Here is a 24056-nt window from a genome sequence, read left to right as displayed (position 1 = left end):
GATTTTTTCTATTAGTAAACTTGGTATTGAATAACTATGAACTTCAAAGAAGTGAACGAATCATAAGTATACACCTTATGAGCTTTTGCAAAATGAACACTTGTGTAACCAGGACTCAGATCAAGAAACAGAATGTTCTTAGCACTCCGTAAGTCCCTTCTAGTCACAATGCACCCTAAAGGTAACTAGCGACCATCCTGACTTCTAACACCTGACATTCATTTTGCCTATATATCTTTGAACTTTATATAAATGAAATCAGGTAGTATATGCTTCTTTAGTGTCTGGCTTCTTTTAAAATTGTGATTCAGCCACATGGTTGTGAGAACTGAAAGTCTGTTCATTCTTGTCATTGTGTAGTATTCCATTGATGGACACACCACGCGGATCTATCCCTTCTGCTGTAGGTGGACTTTTGAGTTGTTTCCAGTTTTGTGCTATTGCAGATAATGATGCTGTGAATATTCTTTTGATAGCTGTCTTTTGGTAACATGTATACATTTAATTTCTGCAAGTATGTGCGTAGGAAGTTTATGGTATCTGTGATTTTCATCTCATAGTAGGAAGTTGTTGTTCAGTCATTAAGTCTTTTTTTTTTTTTTTTCAGTAAGGTCCCTTTATTTTTAATTTTTCATAAGATTTCCTAAAACACTCAAATTTGCATTTTATAGTTAATTTGAATTGTTAGCAGCTTTTTTTCTTTTTTTTTTTTTGAGTTTGTTTTTAAAGTATAATTGTTTTTTTTTTTTTTAATTTCAGGTATACACGTGCTCCCCATCCTGAACCCTCCTCCTCCCCCCCCCCACCATCCCCTGGGCCGTCCCAGCACACCAGCCCCAAGCATCCAGCATCGTGCACTGAACCTGGACTGGCCAGTCATTAAGTCTTGTCCGACTTTTTGCGACACCATGGACTGCAGCACGACAGGCTTCCCTGCCCTTCACTATCTCCCGGAGTTTGCTCAAACTCATGTCCATTGTGTTGGTGATGCCATCCAGCCGTCTCATCCTCTGTCACGCCTTTTTCCTGCCTTCAATCTTTCCCAGCATCAGGGTCTTTTCCAGTGAGTTGGCTCTTTGCATCAGGTGGCCAAAGTATTAGCAGTAAGAGGGTGTTACAAAATACTATCCAAAGGAGGTATCGGTTTGAGGGAACAGTTGAGACTCTCTGGTTTGAAGCAGAGGCTCTGTCCATGGCCCATTTTCTGTCCCACAGAGATTGTCCCTGCTGCCATGTGCTTCCTGCTAGGGAGTGCTGTGGCTGAGCTCTGAGGAGGGAGTCAGAGAATCTTGTCTGAGAATCAGTCTGAGAATCTTGTCGTAAGACTAAAGGGCCGGGACTTCCCTGGCAGTCCATTGGTTACAACTTTGTGCTGCCAATGCAGGGGGCATGGGTTTGATCCCTTCTGGGGAAACAAGATGCTGCATGCTACTGCTGCTGCTGCTGCTAAGTCACTTAAGTCGTGTCCAACTCTGTGCGACCCCATAGACGGCAGCCCACCAGGTTCCCCAGTCCCTGGAATTCTCCAGGCAAGAACACTGAAGTGGGTTGCCATTTCCTTCTCCAATGCATGAAAGTGAAAAGTGAAAGGGAAGTCGCTCAGTCGTGTCCGACTCTTCGCGACCCCATGGACTGCAGCCTACCAGGCTCCTCCGTCCATGGGATTTTCCAGACAAGAGCACTCCCCACCAAAATTAAATTAATTAAAAATAAACAAATAAATAAAAGACTGAAGGGCAGAGACCTGCATTCTCACTTCCACCACTAGAGGCCAGGCATTCACAAGGGACAGGGACTGGCGGCCCCTCTTCATTCAACCTTCCTTTCAGGTTCCTGTCCCTTCATCCCTGGTAACTGGTGATCCAACTCTGCCAGGGGAATTTAAACAAAATCTTCTTAGTGCACCTCAGAGGAGGCAACGGAATCAACACACTGTGGGGGCATCAAATCTTTTCCACCCAGCCTTCCCTGTAAAATGGAGACTCTCTAGGGTCTGGCTGTCTCTTAGGGGTAACCCATGTTCTCTGTCACTCACTGGCTTTAATGGGAAGTGTATCCAACCCTGGGCCATCTCTGCTGGATTCACTGTTCCTACATGGTGACTTCTATAGACACACACATGCTGGTAAATGTTTACCAACTTGTTCTGGGAGTTGGGGGGTAATTTGTAGTGTTTACTAATTTCTGTGATGTAAATACTTTCACTGTGTCTGATTTCAGTTATTAATGAGATGTCACTGAACCTGGAATTGGGAAGAGATGCTAAATAGCATATTCGTCATCACGCATATGTGCTCAGTCGTGTCTGACTCTTCGCAACCCCATGTACTGTAGCCTGCCAGGCTTCTCTGTCCATGGGATTCTCCAGGCAAGAATACTGGAGTGGGTTGCCATTTCCTCCTCCAGGGGATCTTACTGACCCAGAGATCGAACCCCTGACTCCTGAAGCTCCTGCATTGCAGACAGATTCTTTACCTGCAGAGCCACTGGGGAAGCCCAAATAGCATAATATGATATAGTATTTCCAACATACATGCATAATAGATGTAAATAAACTTGAAAGCGTAGATAAGAGTACAATGTAGTAAAATTAGGAAGTGATATGTTTTGAGTGTGTGTTAGTTTAAAACTTTTGTTTTAGTGTAGTGTAAATGCGATTATTTGGAGAAGGCAATGGCACCCCACTGCAGTACTCTTGCCTGGAAAATCCCATGGACAGAGGAGCCTGGTGGGCTGCCGTCCATGGGGTCGCTAAGAGTTGGACACGACTGAAGCAACTTAGCAGCAGCAGCAGCTTTCTTTATAGTCCAACTCTCACATCCATACACAACTACTGGAAAAACCATAGCTTTGACTAGGCAGCCCTTTGTTGGCAAAGTAATGTCTCTGCTTTTTAATATGCTATCTAGGTTGGTCATAACTTTTCTTCCAATGAGCAAGGAGCTTTCATTTTATGGCTGCAGTCACCATCTGCAGTGATTTTGGAGCCTCCCCAAAAAAGTCTGTCACTGTTTCCACTGTTTCCCCATTTATTTGCCAGAAGTGATGGTACTAGATGCCATGATCTTACTTTTCTGAATGTTGAGTTTTAAGCCACCTTTTTCACTCTCCTTTTTCACTTTCATCAAGAGGGTCTTTAGTTCTTCTTTGCTTGGTGATGTCATCTACATATCTGAGGTTATTGATATTTCTCCTGGCAATCTTGATTCCAGCTTGTGCTTCATCCAGCCCAGTGTTTCTCATGATGTACTCTGCATATAAGTTAAATAAGCAGGGTGACAATATACAGCCTTGACATACTCCTTTCCTTGTTTGGAACTAGTCTGTTGTTCCATGTCCAGTTCTAACTGTTGCTTCCTGACCTGAATACAGATTTCTCAAGAGGCGGGTCAGGCGGTCTGGTATTCCCATCTCTTTAAGAATTTTCCACAGTTTGTTGTGGTCCACACAGTCAAAGGCTTTGGCATAGTCAATAAAGGAGAAGTAGATGTTTTTCTAGAACTCTCTTGCTTTTTCCATGATCCAGCGGATGTTGGCAATTTGATCTCTGGTTCCTCTGCCTTTTCTAACAGGTTTCTCAGGAGGCAGGTAAGGTGGTCCAGTATTCCCACCTCTTTAAGAATTTTCCAGTTTGTTAGAGGAGGAAATTGAGCAGGGAGGGAGGGTGTCCACCTTCTGCAGTGAGTCTGGATCTCGGAAATGTTAAAAAACAAAATTCAACCCAATAACTTTGAAGATCTAATTGACTTTATTCAATGGTTCAGGAATCAGGGAGAACCCCATCTAGCAACTATAAGGGCACTCAGAGGGGCTGTACAAAATGGAAGGTTTTTTACAGGAAAAAGGGTGGGGCAAGGGACCTATTGTTAAAAGAAATGAAAGTGGGGGCGGGGGGAGAAGTGCCAAGGGTTTTACTATGTAGATTGTTTCTTCTTCTCTTCGGGAATGGAGAGGGTCCCTGTGACAGATTATTATGTGACAGCTTCTCATTGGTGCCAACCAGAAAATTCCAAACTCGTTAAGATTACATTTATGGTAAAGATTGAAACTGCAATTGGGCTCGGTATTAAATCTAGCTTTGGAATCATGGGGTTTAGCACAAGTGACGCCATTTTGGGCCTGTGGGTTTTCTCTTTAACAGAACTTAGGGAGCAAAGAAGGCAGAACAAGGACAGACTTATGGAAAAGGAAGCAGCAGCGGTAATGCAGGCCCCAGAATGGGAGGGTTTCCTTGCTGCTGCTGCCAAGTCGCTTCAGTCCTGTCTGACTCTTAGCGACCCCACGGACTGCAGCCTACCAGGCTCCTCTGTCCATGGGATTTTCCAGGCAAGAGTACTGGAGTGGGGTGCCATTGCCTTCTCCAGGGTTTCCTTGGGATAGGTGTGTATGCTTGGTGGTGGACATTCTGCTTGCTTTGTTTGAACTACCTCAAACATTTGACTTGTTAATCACAGCACTTTTTTAGAGAAGCTAGCAGAATTGGGCTGGGTGAGAGACCCTGAGAACCTGCCTGACCCAAGTTGCAGCAGAGGCTCTGGGTCCAAGCCCAGACTCTGGCACTGCCTATCAAGTAGGAACGCCTCAACATTAATTGAGCACCTCTGAGACAAGTATTGTTCAAGACCCTGGGGCGCAAAGATATAAAATCAAAACTTTTTGTCATTAAGGGGTTATTCTCTGGTGGCGCAGTGATAAAGAATCTGCCTGCGCATAGAGGAGATAAGATTTCATCCCAGGGTTGGAAAGATCTCCTGGAGAAGGAAATGGCAACCCACTTCAGTATTCTTGCCTGGGAAATCCCATGGACAGAGCAGCCTGGTGGGCTTCAGTGCATGGGGTTGCAAGAATGGGACACGACTTAGCTACTAAAACAACAACAATAAAGCCCTGTAAACACAAGCAGAGGACTTATCTCCTATGGCCGCAGGGGGACCACCTATATATAGAGAGAGATGCTATAACTATAAAGTGCTCAAACTGGTTGCATACTGTATGTTGGAAAATAGCCCTGGGAGACAAAGCTCAGGCTGGGAAATAAAGCCAGGAGTGCGGCGGGGTACTATAGCCGACTCTGACAGCCCTCGCGCTGAACTTGTTTTCTGAACTTTGAGATCCGTTGCGTGCGTTTAGAATGCCGAGGAATCCCTTTTAGGAAAGCCTGTTAAAATAGATTTTTAACACTAACGGCTTAAACACTCCAGTCGTAGCCTTTTTGAATCAGAATGGCTGAACGAGGGACCCTAAATCTGCATTTTTACACCCCTACCCCCGGGACAATCTGACGCTGGTAGGCTTCGCAACAACAACAAAAACAACAGCTTAGCGACGGGCCTGAAGAGAGATTCCTAAGTCCTAAGCTAAGGCAGCAGGAACGAAAGCGCCTAGTCGACCGGAGAGCAAACCAATCCTTTGCAAATAACAGTACTCCAAAAAAATAAATCCTAGCCGAATAATACAAATAATAATACAAACAATAAGAGCAGAAGAACTGAGAGGCTAAGCGCAAAGCCGTCGCAGTCAGCCCGCAACACCTCCTCCCAGTCTACTCTGGCGGAGTCGGCGTGACGGTCCCTTTAAGAACTCCCTTTCTTCCTCTGTCTCGCCTGCCGCGAGGCGTGAGGCGTGCGGGCCGGCCGGCGGCGCGTGCGTGCTGGCAGCCGTCTACCGGCCGGGCCTTTTCCCCAACGGGACGATCGCTGCGGCCGACGCCGGCGCTCGTTACGTGCGCGCGCGTGGCCCCGCCCCTCGCCCGCCCCTTCCCCTCCCCCCTCCGTGGCCTCCCCCGCCCGCGCCGTACAGCTGGCCCAGTGACGCGAGCACTGCCACTGCTGCCGCCGCGGTGTTCCATTCTCCTCAGCCGGCGACAGCCTCGTCCCCCTGCCACCGGCCTCCTCCTCACGCAGCGCCGGCCAGACGACGGCACGCGCGCGGGGGCTCGCCTAGACCCGAGAGGGCTGCGGGCGCGCGCGGGCGACGGAGCGGATCCCAGCGCCGCGGAAGCTGCGAGCGCCCCCCTCCCGGAGGTCGCCGCGCCGTCCCCCCGGTGAGTTGTCACCGCGGCCGGGGGCGCGGCGCGGGGCCGGGCATTGTGTCACAGGAGCGCCCGACCGGGCCGGCTGTCAGGGGCGCGGGGCCGGCGCGCACAGCCCAGGAGGGGGACGGCTTGGGGAGCCCGGGCAGCCGCCCCGAGTCGGCTGCTGTCCGCGCTTCCTGGCCCGGCGCCCCGGGGTGTCACCCCAACTCCCCGGGCGGCGAGCCCCGGTGCTTGGCGTGGGCCGGGAGGGCTGGCGGGGTGGGCTGTGTGCCGAGGCCGGGAGGAGCACCGACCGGCAGGCTTACGGCCGGGAGCTTGGTGGCCGGGACCGGGGCGCGCTGCCCAGGGGCCTCTCCGGTCGTGCGGGGTCGCGCTCCGGACCGGAGTTCAGGGTGGAGACCGCACTTTGCAGGTCGCAGGAGAGGAGGTAGGCAGAGGCTTTCTTTTCTTTATTACTTGTTAACCGTTTTCGCGTCAGGGCCAACGAAAGCGGCGGGTCCCGAGCTGGGGCAGGGTCGGCTTAGCGATGGTGGACTTCGCAGGACAACCTTGGAGCCGAGGTGTGCAAGCCCCGGAGCTTCATGGAGCTCCCGCGTCTCGTCTGGTCTTTAATCTCAAAACTTCATTATTATCCGGGCTGAGACGCACCGAAACCACTTCCTGTTTGTGTATGTAGACTTTTTTTTTTTAATTTCTGGTTTTTAGAAGCTCCAAATATTGGTGTCGGTCTGACCCTCCCACAGGGTTGTGACTGTGGGGGCAGCTGAAGTGGGAAAAGTTACCCCGTAAGGGAGGTCAGGAGAAGGAGGTGGTTTGGGGCACCGTGAGACCCAGGAGAAAAGCGTTGAAAACACATCTTTAGCTGGCTCGAGGGAAGTTCAGCAAGGAGGCCTGATGCTGCTGTTCCCATAGAATGTCCTCTGGTGGTAGGTACTTCCTCCGGCTATTTCTCAGATCACTTGCATCCTTATTTCTTTTCTCCAGGGTACACATTGATGGTATGTTTGCACAACATTCGCTTGTTCATACATTCTTTCTTTTCTTTAGTTTCACGAAAGTTTTTGTGATATAGGATATATGCCAGGCACTGTGTGCTAGGTATTCGGGTTACTGCAGTGAATAAGACAGAACCCAGCCATTCCTTACAGAGTTCACAGTTTTTAAATCAACTCATTTTGGATTATGTTGTTAATTTTCACTGGTGGCCATTGCTGCTTAAGGAAGTTCTGCCCAGTGTGTTAATAGGGGACAGTACTGGTACAAGACCTGATAAATAGAAATCCCTGTCCACAGAGTGGCTTTTTGGATACTGTAGTAGAAGTGTTCTGTGAAACCAAACCTCACCTACAGCTAGATGGGGCAGGTCCCTGATCAGAGTAAGACATCCCAGGGCTCCCCCACCGCCACCACCACCACCCTGCAGTGCTTAAACCCTCAGAGCAAACCCTTTGTCAGATGGCAGAGTTCAGCTTATTTGCTTGAGGCTTGCCTGCTCAAAGGTCAGAATTTGGGCAGATAGAAACGAAAGGAAGAAAGGTAGAATGAGCTATTACAGATGCAGGCTGGCAGACGATGAGCCCTCAGCACTTTGTCTGGTCTCCTGGCTGGTCTCCATCATGTGGTGGTTGAACTTGTGCTGTCATGTAATGGTCTCTTCGTAGGGGATTTCCTCCCTTGCGATGGCCAGGGCAGCAATCTCTATAGCTTCCTCCCCACCCCCCATAACACATGTATGCACCCTCCAAAGGGAATTATTCACCTGACTTCTTAAAAGGAAGAACGTATTTTAAGTTTACTGCTACTCAGCATTATGCATTTCCATCCTCCAGGAAAAAAATTTGCCTTATGTTTAAAATGTTTCCTTGTTCTCTTTTTCCACATTCTTAGCTCTTTGATAACCAGATAACTACTGGTATCTGTCTGTGGCCCAGAGAATTATAGTACTGTGTCTTGGAAAAATTCGTGAGTCATGTAATCTTCCTTATTTCTGTTCCAAAACAGTTGAACTGGGGAGAATGTCTTGAGCAGAGCCTCTTGCAGGCGGAGAAGGAAGGCCAGAGAGCACATGTCCTCGTCTTCCTCTCTAGTTCTCCGTTTACCAGGGGGCGATTTGCAGAGAGGGACATGATGCCTGTGTCCAGGCCTGACATGCCCACTTGGAGGCCTGAATGTCTGCAGACCCACCAGGCCCAGTTGTGTAATTGCCATGCAGGAAGCACTTTCCTGAGCTCCTGAACTGACATGTGATCTCCTAGTGAAAGCTGACTAGCAGGATTCCTTTTCCCTCTTCCATTCTCCTGGACAGTAGGGAAGTCTTGTCTGGGGGTATTCCCTCAGGCAGTAGGAGAAACAGGAGAAGGGACAAGGAGAGGGAGAAGCCCAGTGCCTTTTTTGTTTTTAACTTTGCAGGCAGATACTACTGTGGTGCAGACTTGAGTGCAAATTTGCTTCTTGGGTTAAGAGTAAGCATTGGGACGAATGCTTGTATGTTAATAGAGACTCTTTCTCCTGGTCGAGATGGCTTCAGGCTAGGGTCCACTCACATATCCAACTGTGGTGAGGCTTCACTTAATGGAATGAGTTTTAAAAAAATTAATATTCTTAAGTTACATTGCCACATTGCAGGAAACTTGAAACTAGAGCAGTGAGAAATAAGGCCCATGATATGCCAGTGTTGTTTCCTTATTGGTTGGAATGAAGGCTGCAGCTCGAGGCTGGGGCTGGGGGATATGTGATGGGTGTTGGAAGCTGCTAACAATTATGGATCTGAGACCAAAGAAGCAGTCTCAGGACAGCTCAAGGACCATCCTTGAGCATCAAGACACGTTCACTCCTGCCCTGGCTAGGATTCATGGCAGCAGCCGTTCTACCCTTAGATGGCTATGAGTTCTGGTGTCTCTTTGTAAAATCTTTATCAGAAAAAGTAGAGATGCTGGAAAGAGGCACCTCAGACAAAGGCTAGGTTTTAGCAGCAGAGTCTGTGGGCACCTACGGATGTTTCCCTTTTCTTGTGCTCACCTGTGTCTGTGGTGCTGGCCTTTTTCTTTCCCTCTTAGTTCCTTGGCCTAGAAACCGGCAGGATTCCTCCATTTGCTGTCTGATCGTCTGGTTCATACCTGAGTGTGGAAGTCTCCACTCCTTTGGTAGACTTTGCAGTGGTGCTGAGCTGGGTTGCTGCAGCTGTGGAAGGCCACCTGTGCTGTCGTCAGGGCTAGGGGACGGTTGAGTCTCTGTGAAGGTGCTGGTACAGCAGGAACAGGAAACGCAGCTACCATGGTGAAAACTAAGTGGGTTTCACAGACTCTATTGTTGCCTGTGATGTATTCTGCCTCCCTGACTCTTCCATTTCAAAAGAGGAAAATAGCCACCCTTGAAACATCAGAAGCTGCGTGCCAAGAATTCATGCAGTCCTCCAGAAACAGGATATTATTGAAGCATTTTTCTCAAGCAGAAACAGATGTAGTTCCCTGTTAGTGTCGCCAGTGTTAGTGGATCCTTATAAAATTACCTGATAGCAGTGTGCCCTTAAGTGTACCCCCCAACACGTATACAAGCATTATTATTATTATTTTTTTTTTTGGCAGAGCCTCATTACTTAATCTGGGGAAAGTTAGCCTGGGATTCCTGATCAAAGTTAGCCTGGGTTTGTAGATGCAGAAGTTGTGACTGACAGTTCCTTATTACTCAAGAGGATCTTGTGTGGTGAAAAATTTGATGACTCAGGATTCTTTCCTCCTGTAGTTGGTGATTGAACACAGAACTCAGGGAAGAGACACAGATAGGGGTTTTTTCCCCAATTTACCCTTTCTTTCTGTCCTTTTTTTTTTTTTGTGGAACACTTCACGAATTTGCATGTCATCCTTGCGCAGGGGCCATGCTAATCTTCTCTGTATAATTTCAGTTTTAGTATGTGTGCTGCTAAAGCACTCTTTCTGTCCGTTTTTAAGAAGGGGAAAGTCTAATCTTTCCAAATCCAGCCTCCTGCCAGCAGTGACTTGCCTTCATTCACAGAAGTTGAAGACTAGAGTGTAAATTGCCCTATATGTAGACTCTTCTTGCTGAAATTTTGGCTAGACTAGGCTAATGATGCGAAGAACTGACTCATTGGAAAAGACCCTGATGCTGGGAAAGATTGAAGGCAAGAGGAGAAGGGGACGACAGAGGATGAGATGGCTGGATGGCATCACTGACTCAATGGACATGAGTTTGAGTAAGCTCCGGGAGTTGGTGATGGACAGGGAAGCCTGGCATGCTGCAGTCCATGGGGTCGCAAAGAGTCAGAAACAACTGAGCAACTGAACTGAACTGAGGCCAATGAAACATGCTTCTGGGAATGGGAAAGGAGTATTCATCCCTTTCTTCCTTCTTTGGGTTATTCTTAGTTGATCTCAGTAAACTGAGTTGATGGGAGTTTAAAAAAGAGAACTTGAAAAAGAGAACAAGGTGGTTTTGCTTATTTTGCATTTTAAGTTGTCAAGACAAACTGAGGGGAGAGGGGAGACTGAGGCTTTTTTTTTTTAAATTGTTAATATGCTGGGACAAGATTACAGAAGACTTGGAAAATAGAGGAGGGGAACCACTGTGATTCTACCATGCTAACACAAACATCGTGTCCATGTATGTATTCTGTGGTAGTCCTGTACATTCGATTTTCTATTTCTTTTTATCATCCAACATTACAGCATAAACATTTTCCTGTAATGACACATAACTTTTATAATTATTTTTAGTGGCTTTATAAAATTCCGTTAACTAGATCAGCTGTGATTTAAATACCCTTTTTTATACATCTGCTTCCCCGGTGGCTCAGATGGTAAAGTGTCTGCCTGCAATGCGAGAGACCTGGGTTCGATCCCTGGGTCAGGAAGATCCCCTGGAGAAGGCAGTGGCACCCCACTCCAGTACTCTTGTCTGGAAAATTCCATGGACAGAGGAGCCTGGTAGGCTGCAGTCCATGGGGTTGCAAAGAGTTGGACACGACGGAGCAACTTCATTTTTTTTTTTTTTTCATTCATTTTATACATCTAGATTATTTCTAAGTTGGCTCAAGGAGATTTTTTTTTTGGAGGGTGATTTTATTTTGTCATGACATTTTTAAAAGACAACTTTATTGAGACATAATTTATATATCATAAAGATCATCCATTTCAAATGTACAAGCAATGGATTATACTATATTTAGCATTGTCCAGCGATCACCATAATCTAATCTAATCTAATCTTAGAACATTTTCATCACCTCCCAAAGCAACTCCATTAGTAATCACTCCCTATTTCTCTACAATTCCTCTGGTTCAGGGGTACCACTAGTCCACTGCTCTATCTGTAGTTTACGTATGAGGACATTTCATTTGAATAGAATCATATATTATACAGTCTTTAATGATTGCCTTCTTTAATTTAGCATAATGTTGCTGAGGCTTATCCATGTTGTAACATATGTCACTACTTCATTCTGCTTTATTGCTGAATAATCTGTTGTATAGATATACCATATTTTGTTTATTCATCAGCAGAAAAACATTTGGGTTGGTTCTGTTTTGGTGATTATGAATAGTGCTGCTATGAACTCATGGTTTTTGTGTAGGCATAGATTTTTTAATTTCTCAGGGAATTATTTTTAAAGCTGCATCTGTATTTTTATTTTGGATTTAATGTTCTACTTGGTTATGTTGTTTGTTTGGGTAAGAACAGTATAGTGAGATCTCTTGTCGAAAGATGTTGAAGGTATTGCCCTGAATTTAAGAAGAGGTGCTCTATCTCTCTGTCTATATCACATATTTAAGAAGTTTGAACTCTCCAATAGCATTGTTTCCAGGTCTTTGGTGCAGAACTTTATAAACAGTAGTGAGAGCTAATAGATGCAATAGTGCTTAAATTCAGTGCACATGTACTGCTACTTTAAAAAAAAAAAAAGGAGCGGGGAGAGGGGTGGGGTGGTGGTTTAGCATGAAGGCTCCCAGTTCTAAATCACATCATCATGTCTTTTGGAAAGAGAGTTACCATGAACCCCACAGAGCCTTCCTTATCAATGTAATTTATAGTTCTCAAAAGTTTTTCCTCTCTGTATGAAAAATTGCATGCAAGGGCTCTGTGCACCTGCTTGAGGCTGCTGCTGGGCTGGGGAGTGGCGTGCCTGATGAAGAGAAAGCCAGCCAGTGATGGGGGAGGGGGAGGGGCTGTGTAAACACAAGTCTAGAAAAAATATTCTTTAGAACAGCTCTTACAGGCAGACCTTAGTTGCACCCAAGGTTTAAAATATAGATCATGCCAGACACAAAGAGGAACAGATGGTGCTGCTGGGAGTGTCATTTCCTCCATAGAGTCTACCCCTGGGTGGCTTTGCATCATAGCAGCCTCAGTACTGAAATAGTGCCATGCCTACTTTCGCCCTTGTCTTAATTGGAACTCCTAGCATTTGTGATTAGTAGCTGGTCTTGCTTCTCCTGCTCCTAGATTCCTACCAGAATCTCTTGAAAGTGTGCATGTATAGGGCACCTGAGGATCAGAGAGTCCAGAAAGTTCTACCTCAGAAATATGTGGGACACAGGCCACATGCCTTTTGTCCACAAGCCAGACAAAACCTAGGAAGTTGAGTTATTTTCCCTTGTACCTGTTTCAGGTTCCTGTACCTGTAGCTAAGTCCCCGGACCAGTTCTTCCAGAAAGTTCGTGTATGTGTGTGTAAATGTGTATGAGTGCAGCCATAACTTCACAGCCACTGTTCACTGCCAAAAGTTTTAGATTTGGAGTAGGCTCTACCTGTTAATGGCTTCCCTTGTGGCTCAGATGGTAAAGAATCTGCCTGCAATGCGGGGGACCTGGGTTTGATCCCTGGTTTGGGAAGATCCCCTGGAGAAGGGAATGGCAACCCACTCAGTATTCCTGCCTGAGAAATCCCATGGACAGAGGAGCCTGATGGGCTACAATCCGTGGAGTCACTGAGCAACTAACACTTTCACTTTCACTACCTGTTAATTTAAATTCTGTTCCTAAGTACTAGGAGTCTCAAAAGAGTGAGGACACAGTATCCAGATGTTACTTGCACAGTACGTCAGGCATGTGACCAGAGAGAGCTCGTGAAATGCCGGAGTTGGAACAATGGGGCTTGAGGATGGTCTCATTTCACCACCTCACTTTATAGAGAAAAATGGGATATGGTTGCTCAGAGCTCATTTCCTTGAGTGCTGACGGGGCCAGGGCAGAAGCCAGGGCTTCAGATTCCTAGTCTGGTACATTTTCTGTCCCAGTGTGATCAGCTTCTTTTCCCTGGGCCTCTTCCAGGAAAGAGGGCTGGAGCCCAAAAGGGTATGTGGTTCATATCGTTAGAAACAAACTCATATCCCTCTGTGATTGTGGCTTTTGAGTCTTTAGTAGTGAAATTACAAGAGAATGAGCCTCTAAATTCAGTTCTTCGGAAGAAGAACTGTTCCTTAAAATGGGAGTTGTTGTGTTTAGCCTGGCCTGCTTAACTCTTCTATCTCTGTACTGTGCTTCCTTACAATTTAAAAAACACTCTGACTCCAGGCCGACGGGATGTGTTCTCTGAGTCATTTTCCCCTTGTGGTCTCTCTCGCCTAGGTGAGGCGGTGGCAGGTACTGGTGGCATCCTGGATGTAGGAGGACTGCCCAGTATTTGAGAACATGCTGTCTGGGCGAGCTGACTGCCTCTCCTTCCCACCCTGTTAGCAGACCAAAACCCTTTGCAACCGTGGTTCTGGTTTCCTCAGGTTTATTTCATGTGGGTCAGCCACCCGTCCACATGCATGCAGTGTGAACAAGGTCTCTAACTGTGTCTTTAAGCAGCGAGGAAGGAAACAGACTTCTTGGGTTGAGTTGTCGCATATACTATCTTTCTCCAGATAGCCAGTGAGCAGTTTTGTGTTCAGTGGGTGCTGTTCTTTCAGTTGGCACGCCCGGGGCATTTCTAGAGGGTTAACACATGGTGTGTTGGCTAGTCCACACCTTTATCAATCCTTGATTCTCATCCACCCCCAGGTAGAAACTGTGCCATGGGAAGGCGGTCTACCTCCTTGTTTCGGTCCTGTGGGGGATTTTGCTTGTTACACAGCAGGATGGCAAGAAAAACAGGCTCTGGGTTTCATAAGATTTCATTGGTCCATCCTAGTTTCCCCTTTACATGTGCCCTCAAGTCCTAATCATTTGTGAGCTGAAAGTCTGGTCGGGCTGTGATGTCAGACTGGTGGGAGGTGGGCAGAGGGTTGCTACAGAAACCAAGAGGAAGGAAGGAATCAGGTCATTTGTGTGGCAGGTACTTAGTGAATGCCTGTGGTTGCTCAGGCATTGTGAACAAAGAACAAAATGGACACAGCACTTGCCCTCATGAGGGTAACAGTCTGGGGGAATACCCGGGGGTTATTTAATATGACAGTAGTGCTGGAGGAATCTGTTGTGTAAAGCAGGCGTTCAGCTTGGCTACTCAAAAGGAGTGGCTCTGGCTTTTTCAGGGACATTTGTGCTCCAAACCCACAATCACCTTGGAAGGGAGGAGGGCTTGAAACATTCTCTTGGCGAATTCTACCTGGCCTCCCTAGCAAGAGAGCAAATTGCCTTTCTCTGTAGAGCAAGCTCGGTCTAGGAATTTGGAGTCTGGACTCCCATTTTCTGGCTTTACTTGAGTGCTGCACAGTCTGTGGGATCTTAGTTCCCTGACCAGGTATCAAACCGGTGCCTCCTGAAATGGAAGTATGAAATCTCAACCACTGGGCTGCCAGGAAGTCCCAATCAGTTTTTAATGTGTGAATGTTTTCTGACCCTGAAGTATCGTCCCTTCACCCGCTCCCCCACCTTTCTTTTAGTTTAGAGAGAAAAGCCTGTGTGAGTTTAACAGTGAGAAATTGGGAGGGAAGTAGGATCAGTGGTGTGCATTCTTTAGGGAATCTTTTCTTCTCCTTTTCCTTTAAGTCTCAGTTTTAAATAATGTTAATTTGCAGTATCTCTTCCTATTATGGGGCTTTCCTGGTTGCTCAGTTGGTAAAGAATCCACCTGCAGTGCAGGAGACCCTGATTCGATTCCTGGGTCAGGAGGATCTGCTGGAGAAGGAATAGGCTACCCACTCCAGTATTCTTGGGTTTGCCTGGTGGCTCACCTGGTAAAGAATGTGCCTGCAATGTGGGAGACCTGGGTTTGATCCCTGGGTTGGGAATATTCCCTGGAGAAGGGAAAGGTTACCCACTCCAGTATTCTGGCCTGGAGAATTACATGGACTACAGTCTATGGGGTTGAAAAGAGTTGGACACGACTGAGTGACTTTCACTTTTACTCCCTGTTATATCTGGCTTTATAACCTGCCAGGGTGGTAAAGGCCCCAGTACACTACTGGCGCAGATAAGGGTCCCAATAAGCACACTTCCCACGTAGGCTCAGGTTCTTGGCTAAGATTGTAAGTTCCTCAGGGTCAGTGCTTGTCTCGTCCACTTCTTTATACTCAGCTCCTGGATTAACTGGTTGATAAGAATTGACCAGATGTAGAGGATTAAAGTAAAAAGGGTGAGAGGGCAAGGTGACTTTGAGCCTTGATGACAAGAAATGTAAGAGTGGCATTATTGATAAAATTCTAGAAAGAAACATTTTGAGGGAGGCCTGGCTTGAGTGGAAAACAAATATAAACAGGGTGATAAGAAGCTGTTAACATTCATCAAGTTCATTCCGACTGGTGGCTGGAAAAGAAGAGAGCTCAGGACCCGTGGAGGTGGAGGGAGGGAGGGAAGGAAGGAAAGAGAGGATATTGGTTGTTGTCCAGAATGTTTCAGTGAGGCCAGTCAAAAACAAATTACAGGACCCCTTACAAATTTTGATCCTAGACCAGAGAGTTACCCCTTCTGATATTCAGGTGCAGGACTTTGTTTCTGGAAAACTGTCATTCTTTTAAAAGCCTCAAGAGGTATCAGTCACACCCTTAATCCAATTTACACGTGTGTCATCTACTTGTTTGGCCTTTTTTTTTTTTTACAGATACATGACATCCACTGCACATCTGGCTGCAGGCAAGGAAGTGGTTAACATAAGATGGCTTGTTTTCTGTTCTCCGGAACCAAGCTCTTCTGGGTGCATGCTCAGTCGTGTACACCTCTTTGTGACCTTGTGGACTGTAGTCTGCCAGGCTCCTCTGTCCGTGGGATCCTCCAGGCAAGAATCCTGGAGTGGGTTATCATTTCCTCCCCCAGGGGATCTTCCCAACCCAGGGATTGAACCTGCATCTCCTGCATTGCAGGAGGATTCTTTACCACTGAGCCACCAGGGAAACCTGAGCTCTTCTGGGTTGGTACTTTTACTCCTGGAATTATAAAATAGAATTGTGTGGGTCATCTGCTTTGAAGATCTGTGTGTGGTTTGAAAAATCACGCCTTTGAAAGAACGGCTGCTCTCTGCAAATGCTGACCGCTTTCTTGGAATGTATGTGAGACAGTGCACGAACAGATTTCACAGCCTTTCGTATTGGTAAAACTTTCTGTGGATGGTAACAAGTAGATATTTTTCAAGCAGTGCATCGGAACTCATTTATTAATTGAACAAGTATTGAATGCTCTTTCCCACATAATCATCTCCCCACAGGGATTATTTGCAGCACGGTATAACAGAGGTTTTGAATCGTTTGTCAGTATTTGGTTAGTCTTTTCCTCTCATAGATTTCAAACCCCTAGAGGAGAGAAGGGCTGGTTTAAGTTTCTTCCTCATTTACTTAGGCAGGTTGAATGTTCATATTAATAGCAATAAAGATCTGTTTATTTTACAAAGTACTTTACATAAGGAATCAGATAATTACTGTGAGGAAGATTTCAGTCCCATTTTACAAGTGGGACAGCCAAGGCCTTTGCTGACCAGTGGGCATTTAGAATTCACTGTGCTGATAAATAGGGGCGCTGAGTCAGCTGGGGCTGAGGCTGAATCAAACACTGGTATCCTGCTGGGAAACAAGAAAACTCCTGGAATTGCAGACTTGGTAGATTTTAACTTGTGCATGAAAAGCAATGTAGCAGCCCCTTTCCTCGTCCCTACCCCTGTGTCGGCGTGGGTGCTCTCTAGATCAGTATGTCAGTATGTTTTTGTGTATCAGTGGGACAGAGATGTGAAAGTATGTGTAATTCAAAAGGGCACATTGCATCTCCTAACTAAGGAAAAAGCATTGCTGTATAGTCTGAGAAGATTTCACTTTTATTTTTTCAGAGGAGCAGGGAGGCCACAGGGGCAACACCCTGGTATTTAGAAGCCTGTGCAGTTTTGGGGTTAATAGAGGGTCCATTTGGGAGTGAGCCAGAGCAGAAATTCTAAGTTCCTAGGACTCTGTGTGGGGATCTTGAGGGCTCTGCAGTTGTATCCTGTATCAGCGTTGTTGCAGTCCTGTTCTGTCTTTCTGCAGGTGTGTTCTGACTGGGACACCAACTGTGGGTCCAGAGCCCCCCTAAGACGCCTCCCAGTCCTAGGCCGTCCTGAAGAGTGTCCTTTCTTGCTGACATGGGGATCCAGGGTCTCCTGCACGCCTGTCCTGACCTCCTCTTCTCTTCCCCATTGTCCTGCCTCTCTCCCTTTCAGAGGCAGAAGAGCCTGTGTGGACAGTGAGCGGGCTGGAGGGGAAGGTCCTGCCTCGCCCAGGACAGCTTAGATTTGAAAACACGAAGCAGCACTAACGTTGCTGGGGCGGGGTGTGCTCAGACCGCTCTGGCTGTTTTTCCATTTGGTCAGGAAAGTGGAGGAGTGAGACTGGCTGCGGGCCAGGCAGAGTTTCCCCCTTTCCTATGGCGAATGAAAATGGACGATTGTTTGGGGGAGTGGGTATGAGTGGGAGGCGCGGAGCAGGCCTTGTCCTCATGCTGGCCCTGCTCAGCCACTTCCCAGCTTCATGACCCTGAGCGGGCTTAACCTCTCAGACGTGGAGTTTTATCCCTTGTGAAGTGGAGGTGAGAATGTTCCCACTGGCTGGCTCTTGAGGGGTAGCCACCAGAGTATTAATAATTACCTGGAATGGGGAGTTCTGGGGTGATGAAGGGTAACAGGAAACTAGAATTTCTTTTTGTTTTAATTTATTTTTTAAAAATTGGAGGATAATTGCTTTACAGTGGTTAACTATAACTTCTTAAACTTGCTTTTTGTTTCATTTGAATTTTCACCATTGGCATGGATAACTTAAATGATTTAAATTATGTTGAAAAGTAACCCCTCCTAGGATTGTCACAAAAATAAAATGGGATAGTTAAAACACTCGGTATGGTGTCTGACAATTAAAAGATAACTCATGGCATTTTATTTGGGGAAAGAGGTGATGTTTAGTAGTTGACCCTTGCTTTTTGTAGCGTTAGGTTTTCTGTCTGACTTACGTACTTTGGGTGAGTCTCTTTGTTAAGCCCCAGTTTGTCAACTGAAAATGGGGTTAAAGTCAATATCTGCTACATACAGGGGTTTGGAGGAGACACGCAAAGCAGCTAGCCTGGTGCCTGGCTCCTAGTCGGTGCTCAATAATTATTGCCTGTTAGCCTGTTATCCTCTCAGTCACCCTGGAAGTGAGGAGAGAGTGGTGCCCACTTGAAAGCTTCAGAATGTGAGGCACAGAGTATAGTTTAGGCCAGGTGTCCTGTCTTAAGGCCAAGTGCTGAGTTAGCAGCAGAAATGGTGATGCCAATGCTCTTGTGGCCTATTGGCCCCTCTTGCAAACCAGAGAGGTCTCACCAGTGGGCAGATGGGAAGCCCCGGCCAGGGCTGTGGATGTGAAACACGCCGCTGGCCTGGAGAGCGGGGGTTACTGAAGGTCAGTTTGTCCGAGAAGGGCAGAGGCTGGTTTAGGACCACTTCCTTTCTCCACTCTCCAAGGCACATGGACTGCATCCACATTGACAGAAGGGAGGGGCTCGTTTCCTCTTGCTTTTCTTTCACATCCTCCTGCTTGTCTTGTGGGGGACTCCTGAACACTGCCCTTGTAGTGGGTTCAGTTTTCCCAGCTCCTTCAGTCTAGCCTTCTCTGCTAACCTGCCCTGCCGCCAGTCCACACCAACAGCCTCCCAGGCCTCCTCCTCCTGTCCTGGAAGGCTAGCACAAGGCCTCTCAGCTTCTCTCTCCACACCCCTTGGGGGCTGCCGGTGACTTTCCACCTGCTCCTCAGCTAGCTGCCTGTCTGTGCGGCTGACTGGGTGAGCTGAAGCCAGACTTGGTGGGAAATCAGTGTTGAGCTTCCTTTTCTGTGTATTCACATTTTGAGAGGGAAAAAAAAAAAAAGACCCTGAGTGATTTCTGCCCAGTCTTGTTTTCAGGAGAATGAGAGGTTCTAGTCACCAAACCCACTTGTGGGGCCAGAGCTGATTTTGCCCTGGCTTCTCACCTTGGGTTTGTACAGTATGCTTCTCACCCTCCCCTTTTCAGTTCTCTTTTTACATAACAGGCGTGACCACATTTGCCTTGCTCCCTTCTTCACAGGGGTCACGAAGTCCTTACCCAGAATTGGTGAACAGTATAGGCACTGCAGTGTTTGCAGCTTTAGCAGCCCAGGTTTGTCTGGCGTACTGGAAAAAAGCGTGTGCATACTTGTGCAGAGTCTTGCCCTTGATAGCTTTTATCCTGTTACCCTGTGTTTCGAACACACCCTTTTCCATTTGCATTTGGTGGTGGCTGGTGAGCCTTGTAGTCCATTTTTCCTTGGAGTGTATCCTTGCTGTGGGTGTTGAGTTCACATTTTATGCTTAATTTCCCATCAGGATCTGAACAGTGGGCCTGCTGTGGCGCTACCACCAGCCAAGTCATTGCACCTCGAGACAAGTCTGCTCTGACTCCCAGGCTGCTTTCTTTTCCTTATTTATGGCGGCCTGAAGGCCTCATGAAGTGCATCAAAGTGTTTCCTGTTGGCTTGGTGAAAGGAAGACACTTGGAGGACCTTAAAGGCCTCGTGGAGGGGACCCTCTTACAGTTAGCTAATCACAAATTTAAGACTCTTGAGTGAAGAAGTAGCCCTCCCACCCACTCTGTAAAAGCCCCTCTGAAACTCAAGTGGTTCAGGCTGTTTGTCATGTTGCTGTAGTATTTATCTGGTTTTTGAAGACAGACTTGCCTAAATTAATCCTGATTGTAAGGGTAGTGCCTGGAGGTCTTAGAGGAGAAACTTAGGGAAGAATCAAACTCTGGGTTTATTTCAGGCCTAAGCAGGAGCTGGCAGCAGCGGCTCTGGGGCTCCAGGGAGGGGGGAATGGCACCTGCCTTGGAGCTGTCATCTAGGATGCCACCTTTTGGGAACCAGACTGTAGACAGTTCCTGGCCCGTGTCAAGTTGTGCCTGGGCCTTATCAGAAGTGAACCAGATGGTGTTTCTAGCAAAACTGGCAGGTGTTCTTGCTGTCAGAATTAATTTGAAAGTTTTACATGTAAATGTGGAATTATGGGAATTTTTCTTTTGGGGTTTTAATTGCGTGTGGAAGTGCTACCCTTATCTTAACAACTTTATTCATCTCCTGCCTCTGGCCAGAAGTGACTCCCAACTCCGTGTCCTCCTGTCCCCTCTGGTTGCTTTCCTCCTCAGATGGGTCCTTTGTGGTGAGGAGATAGAGGGTGACCTGTCTTGAGTGTAATTTGAAGGTTGCTGATGGGACCGGCTGCCCAGAATGTGTCTGCTCCACAGATAACATCAGTGACTAAAACGTTCATCATTTGAGTCACTCCTTTGAGTTGAGACCTTTGGATGTAGCAGGTATGATACCTAGAAAGAATGACTGTATCAGAGTCTCAGAGCCCAGGAAAGAGGAAAGAAGAAAAATCCTGTGGGGACTGGGACAAGGCAGGAGGTCCTGAGCGCATGCTCTGTGCCAGGCCCTGTGCTGGGTGCTATTCCTAGGTGGGCCTGTATCCACTTTATACATCAGAAAATCAGGCTCTAAAAACGTTAAGTACTGGGGTTTCCCTGGTGGCTCAGTGGTGAAGAATCCACCTGCCAGTGCAGAAGACACAGGTTCGATCCCTGATCTGGGAAGACCCCACCACGTGCCGTGGAGCAACTAAGCCCGTGCACAGCAACTGTTGAGCCTGTGCCCTAGAGCCTGGAAGTCACAACTGCTAAGCCCACGAGCCCTTAGAGCCCATGCTCTGCAACAAGAGAAGCCACTGCAGTGAGAAGCCCACCCACCTCAATTAGAGAGTATCTCCTGCTCGCTGCAACTAGAGGAAGCCCACGCAGCAATGAAGACTCTGGCACAGGGCCCCACCCCCCCAAAAAAAAGTAGTGTAAGTGTGTGTACCTCAAACCAAGGTTAAAATGATTCCAAAGTCTTTGTTGTTTTCATGGCAAATAAAAATATATACTGATGAAGAAGTTGGGGTGGAGGATGAGGTGGTGAGGGAGACAGGGGGAGCCTGGAGAGACCAGAGTGCGTGGGGGAGCTGCTGTGGAGGGGTTCTGGGGAGTGGATGGTCCTGGGTGAAGGATGTGGAAAGGAGAGGCTGGCAAAGCTGGAAAAGAAGGAAAAAGAGTTTTGGGTATTGCTTTGGAGGGGTTGACCATTGGCCGATGGCAGCTCTAACCTGAAGGACTCGTCTCAGAGTCTGTTTGGGGTCTGGAGAACCAGAGAGCCTTTGTCTTCAGGCCAGTGGCAGTTGGGCCCGGCAGGAAGCCTTTTAATCCCTGGTATTTATAGACTGGCCTGTACTCTACTCTAAAGCAACTCCATTTCGGTTACTGAAGGCAGCATTACCTTTCCTTTGAAGTGCCACATTTATGGGTCCCCCATTTGGCCCAGCGGGAGGGGCTGGATAATGCTGCGTCATATTGTCCTGATTCCCGGCTGCCTCAGAGGTTGTGCAAGGGCAGTTCTGCCATTTCCCTCTAAGTGACCTCTGGCTGCCCCTGCTCCTGCAGCTGCTGCTTTTCCTCTCGGGGGTGAGGTGGGAGTCAGGACTGGGGAAGTCAGCCCTCTTGTCTGTGTGTTCAGGGTAGCTGGGAATTCCCTACAACAGTGATTCTGATTTGTTCCCCCAGCGCCTTGCAACAAGCCTGGGGTTGCTTGGTTTATAGCACGGGCAGCCCTTGCTGTAAACCCTCAGTCCAGCCCAGCCTTGATTTATTGATACCTGCTGGCGTGAGTGTGGGGAGTGGTAACCAAAGATGACGGAGATGGGTCTCTGACCCAGTACCTGGAACTGATGAACACGCAGCTCACGAGTAAAGATCAGGTCAGTTCCTTTTCCTTATAGCAGGACGTGTCCGTAAACCTTTAGTCCTGTCTATCATAAACGATTACTGTGAGGGCTGATTGTAGCAATAATGAATTGAGACTGCTTCAGAAGTATAAAACTCTAGGTTCACGCAAAACCTTGTTAATATTACACGGTGGAGTCTTAATAAAAGGTGACATGTCTTGAGTGCCTTCTGAGTACCAAGCACTCATGGTCTAAGTGACTTATATAGTTTATATAATCTTCACAGGAGCTTCAAAATAGGTTGATTATATTATACCTGATTTACAGTTATGAGAATTGATGCCAAAAGAGGATAAAAAACACCTTTCTAGGATGAACAACTGGTAAGTAGCAGCAGAAGCAGACACTCTGAAGTCTTGGCTGCACTGTGTGACCTTTCTGAAAACCCCAAGGAATCATAATGGGGGTGGGTGTCCCTCCTCAAAGGGAAGCGGCAGCCAGGACTTACCTCAGAGACCAGAAAGGATCAGGGAAAGGTCAGCCTGGGGCCCAGAAAAGCATTAGCATTTCTGTACAACCTAATCACATTACCGAAAGCAGTCCTGAACTTGGAGCCATCTTTCTTGGATAGTAATGCAATTGACATAGATAATTTAAGCCAAAGAGGAAGGGCAAACTTGGTGAGCTCGAATATGTGGATGGATACCTATTAACTAAAACTGAGAGGCAAAACCTCACAGCAAGTACCTCTGTCTTCAGTTTACAAATGAGTGCCAAGACCCAGGCAACATGCCCTGTGTTGGGACTTTAAAAAAAACAGACATTAAAAAAAATTTTTTTTCTCCTGTCAGCCTTTTTGTGTTGGTTTCTATAAAGGATATCTGAATTTGGTCATTAATACGCAGTGTATCCATCTTTGGCAGTTACTTTTCAGAGGAATCAGGCTCATTTTATGGGGCAGCTTCTAGCCAGGTTATTTCAGTTGTGGAAGGTGTGGGGCAGATGGCTTCCTCAGATGCAGGTCTGTAAAGAAAAGAGAGCTTTGGGAATTAAAGTCTCTGAATTCCTGCTTCCCTTCACTCCATTCTGCCAACAGCATTCTTCACATGCAGCGCCTGTGACTGAGGTGATGTGTCTCATTCGCAGTTCGGGGGAATTAGCCGTCAACATCTAATGACCTAGTTCTCAATTTCTTCAGTGGCTTCAGAAAGTTTCCTAGAATACCCCCAAAGCAGTATTTCTCAAAGTGTGCTAAGTCACCTGATCCACCTCTAACTGAGGAATTCTTACCTAGAATCAGTCTGCAAGTTAAAACACTTTGCTCTGCTGAGGTTCTGAAGTAGAGCTGGGAATCCAAGTCCAAGTCCACTCAAGAAGGGGTAGAGCTGCAAGCCGCAATGTGAACAATCTTCAAAACTTCCTGTTTTTTTTTTCTTCCCAGAGTGAATGGGAATTTTTCCTTTTATTCTATAATACATCTAGGATAATTTTAATATTTGAAATGAATTACATAATCTAGCAATTGATTTGAACCTCTACCAAGATTATATGCTTTGGTGTCATATTGATTCATTTGTAATCTTGCTGTCGTGAATTGCTATCTCTGTGGCCTTGGGGAAATTATTTAACTTCTCTATACCTTGTCCAGATAGAGAGTTGCTCTCCAAAGAAAGAGTCGCTTGGTCGACTCTGCAATCCCATGGACTGTAGCCTACCAGGCTTCTCCATGGAATTCTCTAGGTGAGAATACTGGAGTGGGCTGCCATTCCCTTCTCCAGGGGATCGGATCTTCCTGACCCAGGGATTAAAGCCGTGTCTCCTATGTTGCAGGCAGATTCTTTATCATCTGAGTCATTAGGGAAGCCTGGAGATAGGAGTAGTACCTTTTAAGGTTC

The 24056-nt window shown here is 46.9% G+C and overlaps 1 protein-coding gene and 1 non-coding gene across 5 annotated transcripts in view; one reads left to right on the top strand and one right to left on the bottom strand.

The window, feature by feature from the left end:
• The first annotated feature begins 5776 nt into the window (after positions 1 to 5776).
• SUSD6 (sushi domain containing 6) overlaps positions 5777 to 24056 on the top strand; it is a 96327-nt gene continuing 78047 nt past the window's right edge. For 2 of the 4 annotated variants that reach the window (XM_070377653.1, XM_070377654.1), the window contains exon 1: positions 5777 to 6043. The gene's annotated coding sequence lies outside the window, so the exon portion shown is untranslated. Of the gene's footprint in view, positions 6044 to 6298; positions 6462 to 6512; positions 6703 to 24056 lie in introns of those variants that run through there. The other 2 variants (XM_070377656.1, XM_070377655.1) reach the window with 2 other exon arrangements.
• LOC138989666 (U6 spliceosomal RNA) lies at positions 9859 to 9961 on the bottom strand. Its single transcript, XR_011465912.1, has one exon. It is a non-coding gene; the product is annotated as a U6 spliceosomal RNA (small nuclear RNA).

The sequence above is a fragment of the Bos mutus genome, chromosome 10 (genome assembly GCF_027580195.1).
Source record: "Bos mutus isolate GX-2022 chromosome 10, NWIPB_WYAK_1.1, whole genome shotgun sequence".
Lineage (NCBI taxonomy): Eukaryota > Metazoa > Chordata > Mammalia > Artiodactyla > Bovidae > Bos > Bos mutus.
This window is presented reverse-complemented; position numbering and strand designations above follow the sequence as displayed.